This window comes from Oryctolagus cuniculus, unplaced genomic scaffold (genome assembly GCF_964237555.1).
Source record: "Oryctolagus cuniculus unplaced genomic scaffold, mOryCun1.1 SCAFFOLD_167, whole genome shotgun sequence".
In the NCBI taxonomy this organism is placed as follows: Eukaryota; Metazoa; Chordata; class Mammalia; order Lagomorpha; family Leporidae; genus Oryctolagus; species Oryctolagus cuniculus.
This window is the reverse complement of record NW_027208289.1, coordinates 30,987-51,482: the sequence shown is the minus strand read 5'-3', so window position 1 is coordinate 51,482 and position 20,496 is coordinate 30,987. Positions and strand designations below refer to the sequence as shown.

The 20,496-nt window shown below is 69.2% G+C and overlaps 8 non-coding genes across 8 annotated transcripts; all 8 read right to left on the bottom strand.

The window, feature by feature from the left end:
• Positions 1 to 1,387: 1,387 nt before the first annotated feature.
• On the bottom strand, positions 1,388 to 1,506 carry LOC138848140 (5S ribosomal RNA). Its single transcript, XR_011385952.1, has one exon. It is a non-coding gene; the product is annotated as a 5S ribosomal RNA (ribosomal RNA).
• A 2,372-nt stretch (positions 1,507 to 3,878) lies between these two features.
• Positions 3,879 to 3,997, bottom strand: LOC138848139 (5S ribosomal RNA). Its single transcript, XR_011385951.1, has one exon. It is a non-coding gene; the product is annotated as a 5S ribosomal RNA (ribosomal RNA).
• Positions 3,998 to 6,315: 2,318 nt separating this feature from the next.
• On the bottom strand, positions 6,316 to 6,434 carry LOC138848138 (5S ribosomal RNA). Its single transcript, XR_011385950.1, has one exon. It is a non-coding gene; the product is annotated as a 5S ribosomal RNA (ribosomal RNA).
• A 2,383-nt stretch (positions 6,435 to 8,817) lies between these two features.
• On the bottom strand, positions 8,818 to 8,936 carry LOC138848136 (5S ribosomal RNA). Its single transcript, XR_011385948.1, has one exon. It is a non-coding gene; the product is annotated as a 5S ribosomal RNA (ribosomal RNA).
• A 2,317-nt stretch (positions 8,937 to 11,253) lies between these two features.
• On the bottom strand, positions 11,254 to 11,372 carry LOC138848135 (5S ribosomal RNA). The gene has a single exon (XR_011385947.1). It is a non-coding gene; the product is annotated as a 5S ribosomal RNA (ribosomal RNA).
• A 2,344-nt stretch (positions 11,373 to 13,716) lies between these two features.
• On the bottom strand, positions 13,717 to 13,835 carry LOC138848134 (5S ribosomal RNA). The gene has a single exon (XR_011385946.1). It is a non-coding gene; the product is annotated as a 5S ribosomal RNA (ribosomal RNA).
• Positions 13,836 to 16,160: 2,325 nt separating this feature from the next.
• Positions 16,161 to 16,279, bottom strand: LOC138848133 (5S ribosomal RNA). The gene has a single exon (XR_011385945.1). It is a non-coding gene; the product is annotated as a 5S ribosomal RNA (ribosomal RNA).
• Positions 16,280 to 18,578: 2,299 nt separating this feature from the next.
• LOC138848132 (5S ribosomal RNA) lies at positions 18,579 to 18,697 on the bottom strand. Its single transcript, XR_011385944.1, has one exon. It is a non-coding gene; the product is annotated as a 5S ribosomal RNA (ribosomal RNA).
• Positions 18,698 to 20,496: the final 1,799 nt, after the last annotated feature.

Below are 20,496 nucleotides of genomic sequence, written 5' to 3'. Positions count from 1 at the left end.
GACTGTCGCTCCCCCTCTTCATGGAGGAACGACACAGGACCCTGCGCTGTTCTTTCGTCTGCTCGGCCCTCCCCGGGTTTGCTGCTGGTTCTTCCCGGGTTGGCTACCGTCCCTTCCACCTCCGTGGAAGGGCGGTTCCCCCTGCCACATTCCCCACTTCCGCGGGGGAGCGGCACACCGCCGGCCGGCCGGCCGGCTCTCTCGGGGGCTGCACAGGTGTTCCCCTTAGATGTTCCTGGTGCATGTTGTCTCTCTCCTCCTTTATAGTCCTCTTCCGCCAATCCCAACTCGGCTGCCCACACGCCAAGTACGCTGCTCTCCTCCAATCAGGAGCAGGATCAGCTCCTGGAGGTCATCACTCAAGTTGGCAAGAGGCAGCTGCATAGAAGCTGTTTTCTCCTCTCCCAGCGCCATATTGTGGGAGAGCAGATGCATAGAATAAGTCTTAATTCCAGTAACTCAGTCCAATCCGAGTTGCTCCCCACAGAGACCACAGGCTGTGTGCTGCCTGCCTGCCACGGACCCTCTGTCCCGGGGAGGTCCTGTGGGCACGCAGCCTGTGGCCGCGGGTCTCTGCCTGGCCTGCCAAAAGGGTGCCCCGTTTGGATGCTGTGTGAGTCAGGGCTGATGGGGGAGAGGGGGACAGAGAGAGGAGAGAGAGACAGAGAGAGAGAGAGAAAGAGAGAGAGACGTGTAGGTGTTGGTGTAAGTCAGAGACAGAGGGAGAGGGTGCCTGTATTGCCTGCGAGGCTTGGTGTGGGGTCCCTCCTTTGCGCTCTGGAGGGCTTCCGCGGCTGTGGCGCGTGGCCGCCGCACGGCCAGGTGGCGCAGAGGGCCCGCGGGTTGGGCTGCGCGAGGCACCGGGCCCTGAGTGGTGGGCAACCGCGCCCTGGCGTCGTCTTCGGGCGGTGGTCGTGGTCGTGGTCGTGGTCACAGTCATTGGGCTCCCTGGGAGACAGGAGCCCGGGAGGGGCGGTGGGAGTGCAGGTGCCGGGAGCTGCTGGTGCGGCGGGCTGCGGGGTTGGGGCGGCCGGCAGGGGAGCGCCCTGGCGGGCGGTGAGTCGCTGGTTTGGGGTTGGAGGGGGCGCGCTGGATGGCGCGGGGCGTGGCCTGTGTCCCGGGGTGGGCCCCGGGGTTGGCGGTGGGGCTGCGGCAGCCGGGGACAGCTGGCCGGCCCACCCGTGCCCGTGCCCGTGCCCGTGCCCGTGCCCAGGCCCAGGCCCGAGGCGCGGGCGGGCTGGGGCTGCCAGGTGGAGGGGTCGGGCTTCTGCCCCCTGCTGGAGCTGCGTTGGGGGTCGCAGGGGTCCCGGCGTGCGGGCTGGCGGATGGGGGCGTGGCTAGGCAGCCAGCCAAAGGCGAGCAAAAGGGGAGGGTGCCGCGGGGCAAAAGCCTACAGCACCCGGTATTCCCAGGCGGTCTCCCATCCAAGTACTAACCAGGCCCGACCCTGCTTAGCTTCCGAGATCAGACGAGATCGGGCGCGTTCAGGGTGGTATGGCCGTAGACGCCAGAGGCCGCCTCCAGGCCCCCCTTGAGTGCGCGCACGCACAGCCGCCGCCGCCGCCGCCGCCGCCGCCGCCGCCTCCGCCTCCGCCGCCGCCGCCTCCTCCTCCTCCTCCTCCTGCCCGCTCCCCGCTCTCACTCCCATTCCCATTCCCATTCCCATTCCCATTCCCATTCCCACTCCCGCTCCCGCTCCCGCTGCCGCTTCTCCTCCGCCTCCTCCCTCTTTTCTCTTCTCTTCTCTTCTCCTCCTCCCCCCCCCTCCTCCTCAGCCGCCCTCCGCCTAGCCCTGCACCAGTGCCCGAACTCCAGCCCTCCGCCTGCCCAGCCCAGGACCTGCAGCACCGGGCGCCCAGTCGGCACGCTGCCGCCAAGCCAAGGGGAGCCAACCTCCTCCGGCTGCCGCTGGCCACAGGGAACTCCTACTCTCTCTTTCTAGGCCGGATCCCCTGCCTGCCGCCATCGCCCAGCCACACGCCAGCCGTGCCCGGCAGCCTCCACGCCTGCCCAGGGCTGCGCCCCGCGGCTCGCGGGTCCCGGCACCAGGGGGTTCGGCGCCCCACACCACCGCGGCCCGGGCCTTCCCTCCTACCCGGCCGCCAGCAGCCCCCCCACCGCTGACGCACAGGTCGCCCGCCCTCCCCCGGCACGGCCGCCGCGCCTCCACACACTCCCACGCCGCGAGGACAGCTGAGGGCCTGGGGACCCTTGTCCCCGCTCGGTCACGGGGGCCCAAGTGGGGCAGCAGGTCGGGAAGGAGGGCGGCAGCGCACGGAATCACCCCCGCCGCACGCTCGCGTGGGCACTCACACACACACACACACACACACACACACGCCTACACAAGGGGCACACAGTCGCACACCCCGACACCCTTCGTGGCACAGAGGGATTTCCGTCCTCAGCGCCCGTTCCCTCACGGGAGGGTGGGGCGCTTCAGCGCGACCCGCACCCTCCAGCCCGGCAGCCAGTTCGAGACTGTCGCTCCCCCTCTTCATGGAGGAACGACACAGGACCCTGCGCTGTTCTTTCGTCTGCTCGGCCCTCCCCGGGTTTGCTGCTGGTTCTTCCCGGGTTGGCTACCGTCCCTTCCACCTCCGTGGAAGGGCGGTTCCCCCTGCCACATTCCCCACTTCCGCGGGGGAGCGGCACACCGCCGGCCGGCCGGCCGGCTCTCTCGGGGGCTGCACAGGTGTTCCCCTTAGATGTTCCTGGTGCATGTTGTCTCTCTCCTCCTTTATAGTCCTCTTCCGCCAATCCCAACTCGGCTGCCCACACGCCAAGTACGCTGCTCTCCTCCAATCAGGAGCAGGATCAGCTCCTGGAGGTCATCACTCAAGTTGGCAAGAGGCAGCTGCATAGAAGCTGTTTTCTCCTCTCCCAGCGCCATATTGTGGGAGAGCAGATGCATAGAATAAGTCTTAATTCCAGTAACTCAGTCCAATCCGAGTTGCTCCCCACAGAGACCACAGGCTGTGTGCTGCCTGCCTGCCACGGACCCTCTGTCCCGGGGAGGTCCTGTGGGCACGCAGCCTGTGGCCGCGGGTCTCTGCCTGGCCTGCCAAAAGGGTGCCCCGTTTGGATGCTGTGTGAGTCAGGGCTGATGGGGGAGAGGGGGACAGAGAGAGGAGAGAGAGACAGAGAGAGAGAGAGAAAGAGAGAGAGACGTGTAGGTGTTGGTGTAAGTCAGAGACAGAGGGAGAGGGTGCCTGTATTGCCTGCGAGGCTTGGTGTGGGGTCCCTCCTTTGCGCTCTGGAGGGCTTCCGCGGCTGTGGCGCGTGGCCGCCGCACGGCCAGGTGGCGCAGAGGGCCCGCGGGTTGGGCTGCGCGAGGCACCGGGCCCTGAGTGGTGGGCAACCGCGCCCTGGCGTCGTCTTCGGGCGGTGGTCGTGGTCGTGGTCGTGGTCACAGTCATTGGGCTCCCTGGGAGACAGGAGCCCGGGAGGGGCGGTGGGAGTGCAGGTGCCGGGAGCTGCTGGTGCGGCGGGCTGCGGGGTTGGGGCGGCCGGCAGGGGAGCGCCCTGGCGGGCGGTGAGTCGCTGGTTTGGGGTTGGAGGGGGCGCGCTGGATGGCGCGGGGCGTGGCCTGTGTCCCGGGGTGGGCCCCGGGGTTGGCGGTGGGGCTGCGGCAGCCGGGGACAGCTGGCCGGCCCGCCCGTGCCCGTGCCCGTGCCCGTGCCCGTGCCCAGGCCCAGGCCCAGGCCCAGGCCCGAGGCGCGGGCGGGCTGGGGCTGCCAGGTGGAGGGGTCGGGCTTCTGCCCCCTGCTGGAGCTGCGTTGGGGGTCGCAGGGGTCCCGGCGTGCGGGCTGGCGGATGGGGGCGTGGCTAGGCAGCCAGCCAAAGGCGAGCAAAAGGGGAGGGTGCCGCGGGGCAAAAGCCTACAGCACCCGGTATTCCCAGGCGGTCTCCCATCCAAGTACTAACCAGGCCCGACCCTGCTTAGCTTCCGAGATCAGACGAGATCGGGCGCGTTCAGGGTGGTATGGCCGTAGACGCCAGAGGCTGCCTCCAGGCCCCTCTTGAGTGCGCGCCCGCACAGCCGCCGCCGCCGCCGCCGCCTCCTCCTCCTCCTCCTCCTCCTGCCCGCTCCCCGCTCTCACTCCCATTCCCATTCCCATTCCCATTCCCATTCCCGCTCCCGCTCCCGCTGCCGCTTCTCCTCCGCCTCCTCCCTCTTTTCTCTTCTCTTCTCTTCTCCTCCTCCCCCCCCCTCCTCCTCAGCCGCCCTCCGCCTAGCCCTGCACCAGTGCCCGAACTCCAGCCCTCCGCCTGCCCAGCCCAGGACCTGCAGCACCGGGCGCCCAGTCGGCACGCTGCCGCCAAGCCAAGGGGAGCCAACCTCCTCCGGCTGCCGCTGGCCACAGGGAACTCCTACTCTCTCTTTCTAGGCCGGATCCCCTGCCTGCCGCCATCGCCCAGCCACACGCCAGCCGTGCCCGGCAGCCTCCACGCCTGCCCAGGGCTGCGCCCCGCGGCTCGCGGGTCCCGGCACCAGGGGGTTCGGCGCCCCACACCACCGCGGCCCGGGCCTTCCCTCCTACCCGGCCGCCAGCAGCCCCCCCACCGCTGACGCACAGGTCGCCCGCCCTCCCCCGGCACGGCCGCCGCGCCTCCACACACTCCCACGCCGCGAGGACAGCTGAGGGCCTGGGGACCCTTGTCCCCGCTCGGTCACGGGGGCCCAAGTGGGGCAGCAGGTCGGGAAGGAGGGCGGCAGCGCACGGAATCACCCCCGCCGCACGCTCGCGTGGGCACTCACACACACACACACACACACACACACACGCCTACACAAGGGGCACACAGTCGCACACCCCGACACCCTTCGTGGCACAGAGGGATTTCCGTCCTCAGCGCCCGTTCCCTCACGGGAGGGTGGGGCGCTTCAGCGCGACCCGCACCCTCCAGCCCGGCAGCCAGTTCGAGACTGTCGCTCCCCCTCTTCATGGAGGAACGACACAGGACCCTGCGCTGTTCTTTCGTCTGCTCGGCCCTCCCCGGGTTTGCTGCTGGTTCTTCCCGGGTTGGCTACCGTCCCTTCCACCTCCGTGGAAGGGCGGTTCCCCCTGCCACATTCCCCACTTCCGCGGGGGAGCGGCACACCGCCGGCCGGCCGGCCGGCTCTCTCGGGGGCTGCACAGGTGTTCCCCTTAGATGTTCCTGGTGCATGTTGTCTCTCTCCTCCTTTATAGTCCTCTTCCGCCAATCCCAACTCGGCTGCCCACACGCCAAGTACGCTGCTCTCCTCCAATCAGGAGCAGGATCAGCTCCTGGAGGTCATCACTCAAGTTGGCAAGAGGCAGCTGCATAGAAGCTGTTTTCTCCTCTCCCAGCGCCATATTGTGGGAGAGCAGATGCATAGAATAAGTCTTAATTCCAGTAACTCAGTCCAATCCGAGTTGCTCCCCACAGAGACCACAGGCTGTGTGCTGCCTGCCTGCCACGGACCCTCTGTCCCGGGGAGGTCCTGTGGGCACGCAGCCTGTGGCCGCGGGTCTCTGCCTGGCCTGCCAAAAGGGTGCCCCGTTTGGATGCTGTGTGAGTCAGGGCTGATGGGGGAGAGGGGGACAGAGAGAGGAGAGAGAGACAGAGAGAGAGAGAGAAAGAGAGAGAGACGTGTAGGTGTTGGTGTAAGTCAGAGACAGAGGGAGAGGGTGCCTGTATTGCCTGCGAGGCTTGGTGTGGGGTCCCTCCTTTGCGCTCTGGAGGGCTTCCGCGGCTGTGGCGCGTGGCCGCCGCACGGCCAGGTGGCGCAGAGGGCCCGCGGGTTGGGCTGCGCGAGGCACCGGGCCCTGAGTGGTGGGCAACCGCGCCCTGGCGTCGTCTTCGGGCGGTGGTCGTGGTCGTGGTCGTGGTCACAGTCATTGGGCTCCCTGGGAGACAGGAGCCCGGGAGGGGCGGTGGGAGTGCAGGTGCCGGGAGCTGCTGGTGCGGCGGGCTGCGGGGTTGGGGCGGCCGGCAGGGGAGCGCCCTGGCGGGCGGTGAGTCGCTGGTTTGGGGTTGGAGGGGGCGCGCTGGATGGCGCGGGGCGTGGCCTGTGTCCCGGGGTGGGCCCCGGGGTTGGCGGTGGGGCTGCGGCAGCCGGGGACAGCTGGCCGGCCCACCCGTGCCCGTGCCCGTGCCCGTGCCCGTGCCCAGGCCCAGGCCCGAGGCGCGGGCGGGCTGGGGCTGCCAGGTGGAGGGGTCGGGCTTCTGCCCCCTGCTGGAGCTGCGTTGGGGGTCGCAGGGGTCCCGGCGTGCGGGCTGGCGGATGGGGGCGTGGCTAGGCAGCCAGCCAAAGGCGAGCAAAAGGGGAGGGTGCCGCGGGGCAAAAGCCTACAGCACCCGGTATTCCCAGGCGGTCTCCCATCCAAGTACTAACCAGGCCCGACCCTGCTTAGCTTCCGAGATCAGACGAGATCGGGCGCGTTCAGGGTGGTATGGCCGTAGACGCCAGAGGCCGCCTCCAGGCCCCCCTTGAGTGCGCGCACGCACAGCCGCCGCCGCCGCCGCCGCCGCCGCCGCCGCCTCCGCCTCCGCCGCCGCCGCCTCCTCCTCCTCCTCCTCCTGCCCGCTCCCCGCTCTCACTCCCATTCCCATTCCCATTCCCATTCCCATTCCCATTCCCACTCCCGCTCCCGCTCCCGCTGCCGCTTCTCCTCCGCCTCCTCCCTCTTTTCTCTTCTCTTCTCTTCTCCTCCTCCCCCCCCCCTCCTCCTCAGCCGCCCTCCGCCTAGCCCTGCACCAGTGCCCGAACTCCAGCCCTCCGCCTGCCCAGCCCAGGACCTGCAGCACCGGGCGCCCAGTCGGCACGCTGCCGCCAAGCCAAGGGGAGCCAACCTCCTCCGGCTGCCGCTGGCCACAGGGAACTCCTACTCTCTCTTTCTAGGCCGGATCCCCTGCCTGCCGCCATCGCCCAGCCACACGCCAGCCGTGCCCGGCAGCCTCCACGCCTGCCCAGGGCTGCGCCCCGCGGCTCGCGGGTCCCGGCACCAGGGGGTTCGGCGCCCCACACCACCGCGGCCCGGGCCTTCCCTCCTACCCGGCCGCCAGCAGCCCCCCCACCGCTGACGCACAGGTCGCCCGCCCTCCCCCGGCACGGCCGCCGCGCCTCCACACACTCCCACGCCGCGAGGACAGCTGAGGGCCTGGGGACCCTTGTCCCCGCTCGGTCACGGGGGCCCAAGTGGGGCAGCAGGTCGGGAAGGAGGGCGGCAGCGCACGGAATCACCCCCGCCGCACGCTCGCGTGGGCACTCACACACACACACACACACACACACACACACACGCCTACACAAGGGGCACACAGTCGCACACCCCGACACCCTTCGTGGCACAGAGGGATTTCCGTCCTCAGCGCCCGTTCCCTCACGGGAGGGTGGGGCGCTTCAGCGCGACCCGCACCCTCCAGCCCGGCAGCCAGTTCGAGACTGTCGCTCCCCCTCTTCATGGAGGAACGACACAGGACCCTGCGCTGTTCTTTCGTCTGCTCGGCCCTCCCCGGGTTTGCTGCTGGTTCTTCCCGGGTTGGCTACCGTCCCTTCCACCTCCGTGGAAGGGCGGTTCCCCCTGCCACATTCCCCACTTCCGCGGGGGAGCGGCACACCGCCGGCCGGCCGGCCGGCTCTCTCGGGGGCTGCACAGGTGTTCCCCTTAGATGTTCCTGGTGCATGTTGTCTCTCTCCTCCTTTATAGTCCTCTTCCGCCAATCCCAACTCGGCTGCCCACACGCCAAGTACGCTGCTCTCCTCCAATCAGGAGCAGGATCAGCTCCTGGAGGTCATCACTCAAGTTGGCAAGAGGCAGCTGCATAGAAGCTGTTTTCTCCTCTCCCAGCGCCATATTGTGGGAGAGCAGATGCATAGAATAAGTCTTAATTCCAGTAACTCAGTCCAATCCGAGTTGCTCCCCACAGAGACCACAGGCTGTGTGCTGCCTGCCTGCCACGGACCCTCTGTCCCGGGGAGGTCCTGTGGGCACGCAGCCTGTGGCCGCGGGTCTCTGCCTGGCCTGCCAAAAGGGTGCCCCGTTTGGATGCTGTGTGAGTCAGGGCTGATGGGGGAGAGGGGGACAGAGAGAGGAGAGAGAGACAGAGAGAGAGAGAGAAAGAGAGAGAGACGTGTAGGTGTTGGTGTAAGTCAGAGACAGAGGGAGAGGGTGCCTGTATTGCCTGCGAGGCTTGGTGTGGGGTCCCTCCTTTGCGCTCTGGAGGGCTTCCGCGGCTGTGGCGCGTGGCCGCCGCACGGCCAGGTGGCGCAGAGGGCCCGCGGGTTGGGCTGCGCGAGGCACCGGGCCCTGAGTGGTGGGCAACCGCGCCCTGGCGTCGTCTTCGGGCGGTGGTCGTGGTCGTGGTCGTGGTCACAGTCATTGGGCTCCCTGGGAGACAGGAGCCCGGGAGGGGCGGTGGGAGTGCAGGTGCCGGGAGCTGCTGGTGCGGCGGGCTGCGGGGTTGGGGCGGCCGGCAGGGGAGCGCCCTGGCGGGCGGTGAGTCGCTGGTTTGGGGTTGGAGGGGGCGCGCTGGATGGCGCGGGGCGTGGCCTGTGTCCCGGGGTGGGCCCCGGGGTTGGCGGTGGGGCTGCGGCAGCCGGGGACAGCTGGCCGGCCCGCCCGTGCCCGTGCCCGTGCCCGTGCCCGTGCCCGTGCCCAGGCCCAGGCCCAGGCCCAGGCCCGAGGCGCGGGCGGGCTGGGGCTGCCAGGTGGAGGGGTCGGGCTTCTGCCCCCTGCTGGAGCTGCGTTGGGGGTCGCAGGGGTCCCGGCGTGCGGGCTGGCGGATGGGGGCGTGGCTAGGCAGCCAGCCAAAGGCGAGCAAAAGGGGAGGGTGCCGCGGGGCAAAAGCCTACAGCACCCGGTATTCCCAGGCGGTCTCCCATCCAAGTACTAACCAGGCCCGACCCTGCTTAGCTTCCGAGATCAGACGAGATCGGGCGCGTTCAGGGTGGTATGGCCGTAGACGCCAGAGGCTGCCTCCAGGCCCCTCTTGAGTGCGCGCCCGCACAGCCGCCGCCGCCGCCGCCGCCGCCGCCTCCTCCTCCTCCTCCTCCTGCCCGCTCCCCGCTCTCACTCCCATTCCCATTCCCATTCCCGCTCCCGCTCCCGCTGCCGCTTCTCCTCCGCCTCCTCCCTCTTTTCTCTTCTCTTCTCCTCCTCCTCCCCCCCCCTCCTCCTCAGCCGCCCTCCGCCTAGCCCTGCACCAGTGCCCGAACTCCAGCCCTCCGCCTGCCCAGCCCAGGACCTGCAGCACCGGGCGCCCAGTCGGCACGCTGCCGCCAAGCCAAGGGGAGCCACAACCTCCTCCGGCTGCCGCTGGCCACAGGGAACTCCTACTCTCTCTTTCTAGGCCGGATCCCCTGCCTGCCGCCATCGCCCAGCCACACGCCAGCCGTGCCCGGCAGCCTCCACGCCTGCCCAGGGCTGCGCCCCGCGGCTCGCGGGTCCCGGCACCAGGGGGTTCGGCGCCCCACACCACCGCGGCCCGGGCCTTCCCTCCTACCCGGCCGCCAGCAGCCCCCCCACCGCTGACGCACAGGTCGCCCGCCCTCCCCCGGCACGGCCGCCGCGCCTCCACACACTCCCACGCCGCGAGGACAGCTGAGGGCCTGGGGACCCTTGTCCCCGCTCGGTCACGGGGGCCCAAGTGGGGCAGCAGGTCGGGAAGGAGGGCGGCAGCGCACGGAATCACCCCCGCCGCACGCTCGCGTGGGCACTCACACACACACACACACACACACACACACACGCCTACACAAGGGGCACACAGTCGCACACCCCGACACCCTTCGTGGCACAGAGGGATTTCCGTCCTCAGCGCCCGTTCCCTCACGGGAGGGTGGGGCGCTTCAGCGCGACCCGCACCCTCCAGCCCGGCAGCCAGTTCGAGACTGTCGCTCCCCCTCTTCATGGAGGAACGACACAGGACCCTGCGCTGTTCTTTCGTCTGCTCGGCCCTCCCCGGGTTTGCTGCTGGTTCTTCCCGGGTTGGCTACCGTCCCTTCCACCTCCGTGGAAGGGCGGTTCCCCCTGCCACATTCCCCACTTCCGCGGGGGAGCGGCACACCGCCGGCCGGCCGGCCGGCTCTCTCGGGGGCTGCACAGGTGTTCCCCTTAGATGTTCCTGGTGCATGTTGTCTCTCTCCTCCTTTATAGTCCTCTTCCGCCAATCCCAACTCGGCTGCCCACACGCCAAGTACGCTGCTCTCCTCCAATCAGGAGCAGGATCAGCTCCTGGAGGTCATCACTCAAGTTGGCAAGAGGCAGCTGCATAGAAGCTGTTTTCTCCTCTCCCAGCGCCATATTGTGGGAGAGCAGATGCATAGAATAAGTCTTAATTCCAGTAACTCAGTCCAATCCGAGTTGCTCCCCACAGAGACCACAGGCTGTGTGCTGCCTGCCTGCCACGGACCCTCTGTCCCGGGGAGGTCCTGTGGGCACGCAGCCTGTGGCCGCGGGTCTCTGCCTGGCCTGCCAAAAGGGTGCCCCGTTTGGATGCTGTGTGAGTCAGGGCTGATGGGGGAGAGGGGGACAGAGAGAGGAGAGAGAGACAGAGAGAGAGAGAGAAAGAGAGAGAGACGTGTAGGTGTTGGTGTAAGTCAGAGACAGAGGGAGAGGGTGCCTGTATTGCCTGCGAGGCTTGGTGTGGGGTCCCTCCTTTGCGCTCTGGAGGGCTTCCGCGGCTGTGGCGCGTGGCCGCCGCACGGCCAGGTGGCGCAGAGGGCCCGCGGGTTGGGCTGCGCGAGGCACCGGGCCCTGAGTGGTGGGCAACCGCGCCCTGGCGTCGTCTTCGGGCGGTGGTCGTGGTCGTGGTCACAGTCATTGGGCTCCCTGGGAGACAGGAGCCCGGGAGGGGCGGTGGGAGTGCAGGTGCCGGGAGCTGCTGGTGCGGCGGGCTGCGGGGTTGGGGCGGCCGGCAGGGGAGCGCCCTGGCGGGCGGTGAGTCGCTGGTTTGGGGTTGGAGGGGGCGCGCTGGATGGCGCGGGGCGTGGCCTGTGTCCCGGGGTGGGCCCCGGGGTTGGCGGTGGGGCTGCGGCAGCCGGGGACAGCTGGCCGGCCCGCCCGTGCCCGTGCCCGTGCCCGTGCCCGTGCCCAGGCCCAGGCCCAGGCCCAGGCCCGAGGCGCGGGCGGGCTGGGGCTGCCAGGTGGAGGGGTCGGGCTTCTGCCCCCTGCTGGAGCTGCGTTGGGGGTCGCAGGGGTCCCGGCGTGCGGGCTGGCGGATGGGGGCGTGGCTAGGCAGCCAGCCAAAGGCGAGCAAAAGGGGAGGGTGCCGCGGGGCAAAAGCCTACAGCACCCGGTATTCCCAGGCGGTCTCCCATCCAAGTACTAACCAGGCCCGACCCTGCTTAGCTTCCGAGATCAGACGAGATCGGGCGCGTTCAGGGTGGTATGGCCGTAGACGCCAGAGGCTGCCTCCAGGCCCCTCTTGAGTGCGCGCCCGCACAGCCGCCGCCGCCGCCGCCGCCGCCGCCGCCGCCGCCTCCTCCTCCTCCTCCTCCTCCTGCCCGCTCCCCGCTCTCACTCCCATTCCCATTCCCATTCCCGCTCCCGCTCCCGCTGCCGCTTCTCCTCCGCCTCCTCCCTCTTTTCTCTTCTCTTCTCTTCTCCTCCTCCCCCCCCCTCCTCCTCAGCCGCCCTCCGCCTAGCCCTGCACCAGTGCCCGAACTCCAGCCCTCCGCCTGCCCAGCCCAGGACCTGCAGTGCAGCACCGGGCGCCCAGTCGGCACGCTGCCGCCAAGCCAAGGGGAGCCAACCTCCTCCGGCTGCCGCTGGCCACAGGGAACTCCTACTCTCTCTTTCTAGGCCGGATCCCCTGCCTGCCGCCATCGCCCAGCCACACGCCAGCCGTGCCCGGCAGCCTCCACGCCTGCCCAGGGCTGCGCCCCGCGGCTCGCGGGTCCCGGCACCAGGGGGTTCGGCGCCCCACACCACCGCGGCCCGGGCCTTCCCTCCTACCCGGCCGCCAGCAGCCCCCCCACCGCTGACGCACAGGTCGCCCGCCCTCCCCCGGCACGGCCGCCGCGCCTCCACACACTCCCACGCCGCGAGGACAGCTGAGGGCCTGGGGACCCTTGTCCCCGCTCGGTCACGGGGGCCCAAGTGGGGCAGCAGGTCGGGAAGGAGGGCGGCAGCGCACGGAATCACCCCCGCCGCACGCTCGCGTGGGCACTCACACACACACACACACACACACACACACGCCTACACAAGGGGCACACAGTCGCACACCCCGACACCCTTCGTGGCACAGAGGGATTTCCGTCCTCAGCGCCCGTTCCCTCACGGGAGGGTGGGGCGCTTCAGCGCGACCCGCACCCTCCAGCCCGGCAGCCAGTTCGAGACTGTCGCTCCCCCTCTTCATGGAGGAACGACACAGGACCCTGCGCTGTTCTTTCGTCTGCTCGGCCCTCCCCGGGTTTGCTGCTGGTTCTTCCCGGGTTGGCTACCGTCCCTTCCACCTCCGTGGAAGGGCGGTTCCCCCTGCCACATTCCCCACTTCCGCGGGGGAGCGGCACACCGCCGGCCGGCCGGCCGGCTCTCTCGGGGGCTGCACAGGTGTTCCCCTTAGATGTTCCTGGTGCATGTTGTCTCTCTCCTCCTTTATAGTCCTCTTCCGCCAATCCCAACTCGGCTGCCCACACGCCAAGTACGCTGCTCTCCTCCAATCAGGAGCAGGATCAGCTCCTGGAGGTCATCACTCAAGTTGGCAAGAGGCAGCTGCATAGAAGCTGTTTTCTCCTCTCCCAGCGCCATATTGTGGGAGAGCAGATGCATAGAATAAGTCTTAATTCCAGTAACTCAGTCCAATCCGAGTTGCTCCCCACAGAGACCACAGGCTGTGTGCTGCCTGCCTGCCACGGACCCTCTGTCCCGGGGAGGTCCTGTGGGCACGCAGCCTGTGGCCGCGGGTCTCTGCCTGGCCTGCCAAAAGGGTGCCCCGTTTGGATGCTGTGTGAGTCAGGGCTGATGGGGGAGAGGGGGACAGAGAGAGGAGAGAGAGACAGAGAGAGAGAGAGAAAGAGAGAGAGACGTGTAGGTGTTGGTGTAAGTCAGAGACAGAGGGAGAGGGTGCCTGTATTGCCTGCGAGGCTTGGTGTGGGGTCCCTCCTTTGCGCTCTGGAGGGCTTCCGCGGCTGTGGCGCGTGGCCGCCGCACGGCCAGGTGGCGCAGAGGGCCCGCGGGTTGGGCTGCGCGAGGCACCGGGCCCTGAGTGGTGGGCAACCGCGCCCTGGCGTCGTCTTCGGGCGGTGGTCGTGGTCGTGGTCGTGGTCACAGTCATTGGGCTCCCTGGGAGACAGGAGCCCGGGAGGGGCGGTGGGAGTGCAGGTGCCGGGAGCTGCTGGTGCGGCGGGCTGCGGGGTTGGGGCGGCCGGCAGGGGAGCGCCCTGGCGGGCGGTGAGTCGCTGGTTTGGGGTTGGAGGGGGCGCGCTGGATGGCGCGGGGCGTGGCCTGTGTCCCGGGGTGGGCCCCGGGGTTGGCGGTGGGGCTGCGGCAGCCGGGGACAGCTGGCCGGCCCGCCCGTGCCCGTGCCCGTGCCCGTGCCCGTGCCCGTGCCCAGGCCCAGGCCCAGGCCCAGGCCCGAGGCGCGGGCGGGCTGGGGCTGCCAGGTGGAGGGGTCGGGCTTCTGCCCCCTGCTGGAGCTGCGTTGGGGGTCGCAGGGGTCCCGGCGTGCGGGCTGGCGGATGGGGGCGTGGCTAGGCAGCCAGCCAAAGGCGAGCAAAAGGGGAGGGTGCCGCGGGGCAAAAGCCTACAGCACCCGGTATTCCCAGGCGGTCTCCCATCCAAGTACTAACCAGGCCCGACCCTGCTTAGCTTCCGAGATCAGACGAGATCGGGCGCGTTCAGGGTGGTATGGCCGTAGACGCCAGAGGCTGCCTCCAGGCCCCTCTTGAGTGCGCGCCCGCACAGCCGCCGCCGCCGCCGCCGCCGCCGCCTCCTCCTCCTCCTCCTCCTGCCCGCTCCCCGCTCTCACTCCCATTCCCATTCCCATTCCCATTCCCGCTCCCGCTCCCGCTGCCGCTTCTCCTCCGCCTCCTCCCTCTTTTCTCTTCTCTTCTCCTCCTCCTCCCCCCCCTCCTCCTCAGCCGCCCTCCGCCTAGCCCTGCACCAGTGCCCGAACTCCAGCCCTCCGCCTGCCCAGCCCAGGACCTGCAGTGCAGCACCGGGCGCCCAGTCGGCACGCTGCCGCCAAGCCAAGGGGAGCCAACCTCCTCCGGCTGCCGCTGGCCACAGGGAACTCCTACTCTCTCTTTCTAGGCCGGATCCCCTGCCTGCCGCCATCGCCCAGCCACACGCCAGCCGTGCCCGGCAGCCTCCACGCCTGCCCAGGGCTGCGCCCCGCGGCTCGCGGGTCCCGGCACCAGGGGGTTCGGCGCCCCACACCACCGCGGCCCGGGCCTTCCCTCCTACCCGGCCGCCAGCAGCCCCCCCACCGCTGACGCACAGGTCGCCCGCCCTCCCCCGGCACGGCCGCCGCGCCTCCACACACTCCCACGCCGCGAGGACAGCTGAGGGCCTGGGGACCCTTGTCCCCGCTCGGTCACGGGGGCCCAAGTGGGGCAGCAGGTCGGGAAGGAGGGCGGCAGCGCACGGAATCACCCCCGCCGCACGCTCGCGTGGGCACTCACACACACACACACACACACACACACACACGCCTACACAAGGGGCACACAGTCGCACACCCCGACACCCTTCGTGGCACAGAGGGATTTCCGTCCTCAGCGCCCGTTCCCTCACGGGAGGGTGGGGCGCTTCAGCGCGACCCGCACCCTCCAGCCCGGCAGCCAGTTCGAGACTGTCGCTCCCCCTCTTCATGGAGGAACGACACAGGACCCTGCGCTGTTCTTTCGTCTGCTCGGCCCTCCCCGGGTTTGCTGCTGGTTCTTCCCGGGTTGGCTACCGTCCCTTCCACCTCCGTGGAAGGGCGGTTCCCCCTGCCACATTCCCCACTTCCGCGGGGGAGCGGCACACCGCCGGCCGGCCGGCCGGCTCTCTCGGGGGCTGCACAGGTGTTCCCCTTAGATGTTCCTGGTGCATGTTGTCTCTCTCCTCCTTTATAGTCCTCTTCCGCCAATCCCAACTCGGCTGCCCACACGCCAAGTACGCTGCTCTCCTCCAATCAGGAGCAGGATCAGCTCCTGGAGGTCATCACTCAAGTTGGCAAGAGGCAGCTGCATAGAAGCTGTTTTCTCCTCTCCCAGCGCCATATTGTGGGAGAGCAGATGCATAGAATAAGTCTTAATTCCAGTAACTCAGTCCAATCCGAGTTGCTCCCCACAGAGACCACAGGCTGTGTGCTGCCTGCCTGCCACGGACCCTCTGTCCCGGGGAGGTCCTGTGGGCACGCAGCCTGTGGCCGCGGGTCTCTGCCTGGCCTGCCAAAAGGGTGCCCCGTTTGGATGCTGTGTGAGTCAGGGCTGATGGGGGAGAGGGGGACAGAGAGAGGAGAGAGAGACAGAGAGAGAGAGAGAAAGAGAGAGAGACGTGTAGGTGTTGGTGTAAGTCAGAGACAGAGGGAGAGGGTGCCTGTATTGCCTGCGAGGCTTGGTGTGGGGTCCCTCCTTTGCGCTCTGGAGGGCTTCCGCGGCTGTGGCGCGTGGCCGCCGCACGGCCAGGTGGCGCAGAGGGCCCGCGGGTTGGGCTGCGCGAGGCACCGGGCCCTGAGTGGTGGGCAACCGCGCCCTGGCGTCGTCTTCGGGCGGTGGTCGTGGTCGTGGTCACAGTCATTGGGCTCCCTGGGAGACAGGAGCCCGGGAGGGGCGGTGGGAGTGCAGGTGCCGGGAGCTGCTGGTGCGGCGGGCTGCGGGGTTGGGGCGGCCGGCAGGGGAGCGCCCTGGCGGGCGGTGAGTCGCTGGTTTGGGGTTGGAGGGGGCGCGCTGGATGGCGCGGGGCGTGGCCTGTGTCCCGGGGTGGGCCCCGGGGTTGGCGGTGGGGCTGCGGCAGCCGGGGACAGCTGGCCGGCCCGCCCGTGCCCGTGCCCGTGCCCGTGCCCGTGCCCAGGCCCAGGCCCAGGCCCAGGCCCGAGGCGCGGGCGGGCTGGGGCTGCCAGGTGGAGGGGTCGGGCTTCTGCCCCCTGCTGGAGCTGCGTTGGGGGTCGCAGGGGTCCCGGCGTGCGGGCTGGCGGATGGGGGCGTGGCTAGGCAGCCAGCCAAAGGCGAGCAAAAGGGGAGGGTGCCGCGGGGCAAAAGCCTACAGCACCCGGTATTCCCAGGCGGTCTCCCATCCAAGTACTAACCAGGCCCGACCCTGCTTAGCTTCCGAGATCAGACGAGATCGGGCGCGTTCAGGGTGGTATGGCCGTAGACGCCAGAGGCTGCCTCCAGGCCCCTCTTGAGTGCGCGCCCGCACAGCCGCCGCCGCCGCCGCCGCCGCCGCCTCCTCCTCCTCCTCCTCCTGCCCGCTCCCCGCTCTCACTCCCATTCCCATTCCCATTCCCGCTCCCGCTCCCGCTGCCGCTTCTCCTCCGCCTCCTCCCTCTTTTCTCTTCTCTTCTCCTCCTCCCCCCCCCTCCTCCTCAGCCGCCCTCCGCCTAGCCCTGCACCAGTGCCCGAACTCCAGCCCTCCGCCTGCCCAGCCCAGGACCTGCAGTGCAGCACCGGGCGCCCAGTCGGCACGCTGCCGCCAAGCCAAGGGGAGCCAACCTCCTCCGGCTGCCGCTGGCCACAGGGAACTCCTACTCTCTCTTTCTAGGCCGGATCCCCTGCCTGCCGCCATCGCCCAGCCACACGCCAGCCGTGCCCGGCAGCCTCCACGCCTGCCCAGGGCTGCGCCCCGCGGCTCGCGGGTCCCGGCACCAGGGGGTTCGGCGCCCCACACCACCGCGGCCCGGGCCTTCCCTCCTACCCGGCCGCCAGCAGCCCCCCCACCGCTGACGCACAGGTCGCCCGCCCTCCCCCGGCACGGCCGCCGCGCCTCCACACACTCCCACGCCGCGAGGACAGCTGAGGGCCTGGGGACCCTTGTCCCCGCTCGGTCACGGGGGCCCAAGTGGGGCAGCAGGTCGGGAAGGAGGGCGGCAGCGCACGGAATCACCCCCGCCGCACGCTCGCGTGGGCACTCACACACACACACACACACACACACACACGCCTACACAAGGGGCACACAGTCGCACACCCCGACACCCTTCGTGGCACAGAGGGATTTCCGTCCTCAGCGCCCGTTCCCTCACGGGAGGGTGGGGCGCTTCAGCGCGACCCGCACCCTCCAGCCCGGCAGCCAGTTCGAGACTGTCGCTCCCCCTCTTCATGGAGGAACGACACAGGACCCTGCGCTGTTCTTTCGTCTGCTCGGCCCTCCCCGGGTTTGCTGCTGGTTCTTCCCGGGTTGGCTACCGTCCCTTCCACCTCCGTGGAAGGGCGGTTCCCCCTGCCACATTCCCCACTTCCGCGGGGGAGCGGCACACCGCCGGCCGGCCGGCCGGCTCTCTCGGGGGCTGCACAGGTGTTCCCCTTAGATGTTCCTGGTGCATGTTGTCTCTCTCCTCCTTTATAGTCCTCTTCCGCCAATCCCAACTCGGCTGCCCACACGCCAAGTACGCTGCTCTCCTCCAATCAGGAGCAGGATCAGCTCCTGGAGGTCATCACTCAAGTTGGCAAGAGGCAGCTGCATAGAAGCTGTTTTCTCCTCTCCCAGCGCCATATTGTGGGAGAGCAGATGCATAGAATAAGTCTTAATTCCAGTAACTCAGTCCAATCCGAGTTGCTCCCCACAGAGACCACAGGCTGTGTGCTGCCTGCCTGCCACGGACCCTCTGTCCCGGGGAGGTCCTGTGGGCACGCAGCCTGTGGCCGCGGGTCTCTGCCTGGCCTGCCAAAAGGGTGCCCCGTTTGGATGCTGTGTGAGTCAGGGCTGATGGGGGAGAGGGGGACAGAGAGAGGAGAGAGAGAGAGAGAAAGAGAGAGAGACGTGTAGGTGTTGGTGTAAGTCAGAGACAGAGGGAGAGGGTGCCTGTATTGCCTGCGAGGCTTGGTGTGGGGTCCCTCCTTTGCGCTCTGGAGGGCTTCCGCGGCTGTGGCGCGTGGCCGCCGCACGGCCAGGTGGCGCAGAGGGCCCGCGGGTTGGGCTGCGCGAGGCACCGGGCCCTGAGTGGTGGGCAACCGCGCCCTGGCGTCGTCTTCGGGCGGTGGTCGTGGTCGTGGTCGTGGTCACAGTCATTGGGCTCCCTGGGAGACAGGAGCCCGGGAGGGGCGGTGGGAGTGCAGGTGCCGGGAGCTGCTGGTGCGGCGGGCTGCGGGGTTGGGGCGGCCGGCAGGGGAGCGCCCTGGCGGGCGGTGAGTCGCTGGTTTGGGGTTGGAGGGGGCGCGCTGGATGGCGCGGGGCGTGGCCTGTGTCCCGGGGTGGGCCCCGGGGTTGGCGGTGGGGCTGCGGCAGCCGGGGACAGCTGGCCGGCCCGCCCGTGCCCGTGCCCGTGCCCAGGCCCAGGCCCAGGCCCAGGCCCGAGGCGCGGGCGGGCTGGGGCTGCCAGGTGGAGGGGTCGGGCTTCTGCCCCCTGCTGGAGCTGCGTTGGGGGTCGCAGGGGTCCCGGCGTGCGGGCTGGCGGATGGGGGCGTGGCTAGGCAGCCAGCCAAAGGCGAGCAAAAGGGGAGGGTGCCGCGGGGCAAAAGCCTACAGCACCCGGTATTCCCAGGCGGTCTCCCATCCAAGTACTAACCAGGCCCGACCCTGCTTAGCTTCCGAGATCAGACGAGATCGGGCGCGTTCAGGGTGGTATGGCCGTAGACGCCAGAGGCCGCCTCCAGGCCCCTCTTGAGTGCGCGCCCGCACAGCCGCCGCCGCCGCCGCCGCCGCCGCCTCCTCCTCCTCCTCCTCCTCCTGCCCGCTCCCCGCTCTCACTCCCATTCCCATTCCCATTCCCATTCCCGCTCCCGCTCCCGCTGCCGCTTCTCCTCCGCCTCCTCCCTCTTTTCTCTTCTCTTCTCCTCCTCCCCCCCCCTCCTCCTCAGCCGCCCTCCGCCTAGCCCTGCACCAGTGCCCGAACTCCAGCCCTCCGCCTGCCCAGCCCAGGACCTGCAGTGCAGCACCGGGCGCCCAGTCGGCACGCTGCCGCCAAGCCAAGGGGAGCCAACCTCCTCCGGCTGCCGCTGGCCACAGGGAACTCCTACTCTCTCTTTCTAGGCCGGATCCCCTGCCTGCCGCCATCGCCCAGCCACACGCCAGCCGTGCCCGGCAGCCTCCACGCCTGCCCAGGGCTGCGCCCCGCGGCTCGCGGGTCCCGGCACCAGGGGGTTCGGCGCCCCACACCACCGCGGCCCGGGCCTTCCCTCCTACCCGGCCGCCAGCAGCCCCCCCACCGCTGACGCACAGGTCGCCCGCCCTCCCCCGGCACGGCCGCCGCGCCTCCACACACTCCCACGCCGCGAGGACAGCTGAGGGCCTGGGGACCCTTGTCCCCGCTCGGTCACGGGGGCCCAAGTGGGGCAGCAGGTCGGGAAGGAGGGCGGCAGCGCACGGAATCACCCCCGCCGCACGCTCGCGTGGGCACTCACACACACACACACACACACACACACACGCCTACACAAGGGGCACACAGTCGCACACCCCGACACCCTTCGTGGCACAGAGGGATTTCCGTCCTCAGCGCCCGTTCCCTCACGGGAGGGTGGGGCGCTTCAGCGCGACCCGCACCCTCCAGCCCGGCAGCCAGTTCGAGACTGTCGCTCCCCCTCTTCATGGAGGAACGACACAGGACCCTGCGCTGTTCTTTCGTCTGCTCGGCCCTCCCCGGGTTTGCTGCTGGTTCTTCCCGGGTTGGCTACCGTCCCTTCCACCTCCGTGGAAGGGCGGTTCCCCCTGCCACATTCCCCACTTCCGCGGGGGAGCGGCACACCGCCGGCCGGCCGGCCGGCTCTCTCGGGGGCTGCACAGGTGTTCCCCTTAGATGTTCCTGGTGCATGTTGTCTCTCTCCTCCTTTATAGTCCTCTTCCGCCAATCCCAACTCGGCTGCCCACACGCCAAGTACGCTGCTCTCCTCCAATCAGGAGCAGGATCAGCTCCTGGAGGTCATCACTCAAGTTGGCAAGAGGCAGCTGCATAGAAGCTGTTTTCTCCTCTCCCAGCGCCATATTGTGGGAGAGCAGATGCATAGAATAAGTCTTAATTCCAGTAACTCAGTCCAATCCGAGTTGCTCCCCACAGAGACCACAGGCTGTGTGCTGCCTGCCTGCCACGGACCCTCTGTCCCGGGGAGGTCCTGTGGGCACGCAGCCTGTGGCCGCGGGTCTCTGCCTGGCCTGCCAAAAGGGTGCCCCGTTTGGATGCTGTGTGAGTCAGGGCTGATGGGGGAGAGGGGGACAGAGAGAGGAGAGAGAGACAGAGAGAGAGAGAGAAAGAGAGAGAGACGTGTAGGTGTTGGTGTAAGTCAGAGACAGAGGGAGAGGGTGCCTGTATTGCCTGCGAGGCTTGGTGTGGGGTCCCTCCTTTGCGCTCTGGAGGGCTTCCGCGGCTGTGGCGCGTGGCCGCCGCACGGCCAGGTGGCGCAGAGGGCCCGCGGGTTGGGCTGCGCGAGGCACCGGGCCC